We start from the raw sequence: 6,000 nt of genomic DNA on the forward strand, positions 1-6,000 counted from the left end.
GTTGTTGCGATATGTTGTGAGTAATGGACAATCCTTATTAGAAGATGAATGATATTTTATAATAGATGTTGGTGTCATGTGGAGCTCTTGGATTTTGCCTTTATATTTCAATGGGAGTTTGACATATTTGGTTCTATTGACAAAGGATGTGTATTTTTATATTTTTGGTTTGGGGATCATGGTTTGAATCTTAATTTTGGGAGTTCTTGGTTGAGTTCTTTGATCATGTTGAGGCCATAAAGGATCTCTAGTTAGGAGATGGTTTTCACGATGCATGGAGAGCTTGGCTACATAGTTTAGCGGGAGATTTGGAAATGATATGGATTCATTATTTGATGATGTATGGTTATATTCATGTTGTCTAGAGATGGCGACATCTTGGTTTACCATGGAGGACTCTTGAGTCTTTGGTGAGGTGTTGTTGGTTCTCTATGGTTTTGAGTGTTATCATTTGCTTGGAGCTTCATGATTTTGCAGGGTTGCATTTAAAGTTATAATGGATTGATTAGTGGATCCTCATGAAGACTAGAGAGACCTATGTGAGGTCATGAGATATCATTTTATTCAGGATTGTGTGTTGAGATGGTTACTCTTTGATGAAGATTTTAGTAGAAAGACCAAGGAGCCTATACTTGGTTATGGATGTGAATCCATTATGGACCTAAAAAGAAGATTGTCATTTATTATAAGCTTAAATTTTTTGGTGTTGTAAGAACATGTATTTTTTTCCACTCTTGGTATACTTGATAAGTGAATGATCTAAGAGGTATTGTTTTCTTAGTTATCAGATGCATTCTTTATTTTTTGTATTATTTTGTCATGAGAACTAGTCTTGAATATATAAGTTCTCAGGACAATTTGAGAAGAAGATGCATGGCTTTATGGATTTTTGTTGTTCTCCTTGTTTTTGGTATTAATCTATGAATATAGTTGTGAGGACTTATTTGGAGAGGTATAGGAAATGGTTTGTGACTACAAATGGGCAAAATGGGCAAAATTCCCTTTGTTGTTGGAATGGATAGTTTATTTGATCTACATTCACTATGAGAGGTTAACATCTATTGTTGCCATGTTTCATTTAATTAAATGTTAGAAGTTGATATACTTTTAGTATGGGAATGGTGAAGGATATATTACATTATATAGCTTGATACATGTTAGTGTTGAACAAGGATATGGTTTGATTTGTAGGTTCTCCTTTTGGTCTTGTTATTATTCCTGGATGTTTTTATCCACATGGTTGAGTTTGAATAACATGGGAGAGTTATGGAGATTGATGATGAGAGAGGTATTGCAACATTTTTTGGTTGTAGGATTTTTAGATCAGTATATGTTTCCTTGACACTATGTAATAGAGGAGTTATCCACATCCTCTATGTGAAGTACTATAGATAGAATTGATATACTTTGATCTTATTTGTATTTGACATTACTCATGCATTAGAAGTTTTTGATATATTTTTAATTGTCCTGTATGATATCTTGGCTTTTTTATTACTAATGTGATTATGAGTTTGCATGTCTAATTAGATTTGGATCTATGAGTTATGCAGTTGTGTGGGTTGATCACCTATCCAATTATAGTTGGATGACTCAAATATGGACTATCTTTATCCACAAGATTGTTTCAGTGGTGATGAATAATTCATTAGTTGGCCTTGTCTATGGTAATTTGTGCATTGGTATGTTTCTTTGAGATAGAAGGTTGGATATACATAGACTTGATTGCAGATTTAGAGTTGATATGTTGATGACATGAAGTTTTATCAATGTTGGTTTACCTTGTTTTAAGGTATGGTTACCTTGGATGAATTGTAATTTGTTGTGGTTGCTATTCCATGTGGTATGAGTAAGGAAGTTACTCAAGGCCTTTGTTATCATTTGAATGTAATGCTTATGTTCATGTAGATATTGTTGCAAACTTCAATGACATTTGATATGATTCACCTTGGTATTTTCCTTTCTTTCATATGTGGCATGTTGGAGGATGTGAGGGATTTTTTTGCTTGATGGCGGGTTTTCATGGTTGCTTTTGTAGGTTTCTTATTTAGACGAGAGCATTGTGAAGATTTAGATGGTACATGGATGACTGATGGTTGGTTTTCCCTTTTTTATGATTCCTATGGGTGTATTTATCATGTATGATGTCAAGTAGGAGAATGTTAAGATTAAGGTGTCATCTACCTTGTAAGTCCTATGAAATGGTTCCAACATCCTCAAAAAGTGTCCTAAGGCACTTAGTATGTATTGGGAAAATAATTTGTAATATTTAATTCTCACCATTACCTGTAATATATTCATAAGGGGTGATGGGTTCTACTAGCAATGGTAAAAGTGATTTATAAACATAATTATTTAATGTTGTTTTCCCCACTTATAGACATCTAAAATAAGATATTTAATGACTTAAGAAAGTGGAAAACAGAGTGACCTTTGGGCTTCTCCAAGTGGGATCATGGAAGAGGCAACAAGCTTCTCTTAGTATTATGTCATTTATTGTATTTAATGTAATGTTTATCTTTCAAGATTGGGCACTAGTTGAAGGAAAATTATTGGAGCCAAAACTGGTGTATTTTTAGTTTTGTGGATTCATTCCAAGGGTTGTGGTTGTGAGGAATGAAGAGGCTTATTTGTACCTCTTTATTGGTGGTTTTTGAGCTTTTTCCATGTAATAAATTCAATGTTTTGGGTGTAGATTGTATGAGTGTAACGGTTGAATGTATATTTTTTTATAGGAACAAAGGACAAATGAGAGGCATAAAGAAGTTGTTCACATATTCATAGGTGTTGCTATGATGAAGGAAAATAGGAGAATGGAAGTGAGTGTATTGTAAGAACTTTATTGTTGATAATTCAAGCTTGGCCTCTCTTCTTGGTGGATTTTTTTCTCACAAGGGTTTATCCACGTAAATCCTATGTTATGTGTTGATCTTATGTTTCTATTTTATGCCTTATTGCTGCTATCTTATGCTGATGTTAATCATTATTTGTTTATTTTATAATTCACATATGATAGTTTGAATAAGCATGATGTATGGAAAAAAAATTGATATCATAAAGAAGAAGGATCTAATCATGGTTTTCCACATTAAGGATACTTAATTTTCAGATTTTCATATGAGTTTTAGATTTTCATGTTGTAGCTATTCAAATCCTTTAATCTCATCCTTTGATTAGTTTATTAGATAGAGATTAGTCTTCAAAATATTTAGTATTGATCATATTTATTTCTCAACACTCTTACTGGTGAATCATGCATTTGAGATAGTATTCTATCTTTCAAATGAGAATTTTTACACAAAAAATAACATTTTGAACCATAAAGAATCTCATTTCTAGATAGACAAGTTATGTGAAGAAGATAGGTCATATTAAATTTACTGGGTAAGCTTCTTTAATGGAGGATCACACTACCAACATTCTCATGCAACTTATAACCAAACATGTAATAAATATATGGAAAAATATTTACATCTTCTTGTTGAGAAAGGGTATCAACTAGAATATTTTCCTTACCTTTTCTGTAAATATTTTCAAATTCTTAAAATAGCATCTAGGTAACCTATTTTTGTTGCTCTTCTAAAGGTAATTTCTAGTCCACAAAATAATTTGGACTCTCATGATATATGTTAAATATGAAATTTCTTCCCATTAAATGTTGATTTCATATGTAAGTTCTTTCCTTTGAGTTGTTAGCAGAGTTAAAATACTAAGGGATGCCCTTCTTGCATCAATATTATACCAATACAATATTTGGAAGCATCACATTCAACCAAAAATATCTTAGAGAAGTCTATAGTAGTTATCACAAGAATAGAGATGAGAGCATTTTTTAGTTGTTGAAATGCTTAGGTGGCTAGCTTTAACCATGAAAATGAAACCTTCTTTAATAATGTTATTAAGGTCATTGTTATAAGAGCATAGTTAAGAAAAATATCTTTTATAGTTTCGTGTTAGACACCAAAATCCTCTTAAAACTTTGACACTTATAATTTTTAGCCACTCTTTTATTGCTACAACATTTTTAGGATCCACCTTAACACCTTAGTGTGACATCACATTTCCTAATTGCTCTAATTTTTTTACCCTAAGGACACTTTTGGATCACTTTTGATAGATTTGATTATTTTCCAATACCTATAATATCTTTTCTACATGTTACACATGTTATTCCCATGTTTTACAATATTCCAAAGAAATGGATACAAACATTGAATCCATGAATTTTTATAAATTTGATAGGGCTTTAGTGAGACCAAATGACATAACTAGGGATTCATAATGACCCTCATGTTCTCTAAAGAAAATTTTATGTATATCCTCCTCTTCCTTTATTCAAATTTGATGATAACCTAAATGCAAATCTAGTTTAGTAAAGAAAACTACACCATTTAGTTCATCAATAAAAAGAATAAGAAACTTGTCTTTAAGAGTGATCATGTTGATTTGTATATAATCTAGGCACATTCTCCATGAATTGACCTTATTTTTTACCATAACCAACTTAAGATGAATAGGATTTTTTACTAGGATGTACAATTTTTGAATCCAATGAATCCTGCACTAAAATTTCAATATCCATCTTCTACTCATATGGATAGCAATAATGTCTAATATTATGCAAAATACTTCATGGTATGATCATGGTCTCTAATTATAGGTAGATCCTTAGGTTCTTGAAAAAAATGATGGTGTTGAATCATCTCTTAAAGTGTTATTAGGTGTTGAGTCTCCACATCTCATGCTTCTACATGATGTAGTAATTTCATTATGCCATAAGAACCTTTCTTAAGTAAAATTTCCATCTTATGGGAGCTGATAATTAAACTTGGTAGTGATATTACTCCTATAAGATTATAACTTTGACCATTTACACTTAAATTCATGAATAAATCCTAAAACTTGAAGGACATTGTTCCTAACTATTCAAGTCACTACACTCCTAAAATTGTATATGCCCCTCTAGTTGGAATAGAAAACACATTTGAATATAAGTGATAAAATTTCATAGAAAGTGTAATATTATGGCATTTACCACCACAAGATATTTTTTTCCAATAAGATACCATGACCTAGAATTTATAGACCAAATACACAAAGTAATTGAGTTCATTAATCAATCTTATATCAATAAAGTTGTGTGTAGGTCACCTATATCAACCAACACTATCATCTTTCTCTTTTGTAAATAAACAAACATTTTAAGTGTTTGTGGATTTCTTGTGCCATTCAATGCAAGTAGGAAGATAATATATCTTTCATTGTCCTATAAACTTGTATGCTCCAATTATATATTTGGTTCTTCTATAGCTAAATCTCCCTCTTCTTAAACCTCATTCTCAATAATCATTAATATCTTCCCATTATTACCACATTTATGAACCCAATGACATTTTTTTATCACAATTACATAAATATTCTTTTCCTTTCTTTACCATTTGTTGAGGAGAGAACTTAGCTTTTTAAATTTAGTTAAGAAAATTAGCTACATTATTTTTAATAGGATGTGTCATTTCTATCTTTCCATAGTATGGTTTGGTCCTTTTTTCTATCTTTTAGTGATGGAATTTCACTTCTCAACATGCAATGCTTGTTGGATATCTTTTCTAACTATATATGGTTCCAACAAATAAACATCAAATTTAATTTCCTCGATTTGATGTAGAGTTGTAGCCTCTAATAAGGTGTCATATGTTAACTTAGAATTACTAATATCATATACTCAATATTATATCTAGGTATATACCCTGATTATTTTTAATTTATTAGTTGGGTAAAATTTATTCCTTTTCATGGTTTCTCATAATGACCTACTAAATATTTAACAAATTCTTTCCAACTAAGCATTTTCCCTCGCTTTTCACTCAACATCCATTGGTACCATTGAGAAGGTTTATACTTCAAATGTAGTGAAGTCATGTCAACCATTGCATTATCAAATTTATTATGAAGTTTAAAATAGTACTCTTTAACAATTTTATCCATGAAGTTACATCTATA

This window comes from Cryptomeria japonica, chromosome 6 (genome assembly GCF_030272615.1).
Source record: "Cryptomeria japonica chromosome 6, Sugi_1.0, whole genome shotgun sequence".
Classification (NCBI taxonomy): Eukaryota; Viridiplantae; Streptophyta; class Pinopsida; order Cupressales; family Cupressaceae; genus Cryptomeria; species Cryptomeria japonica.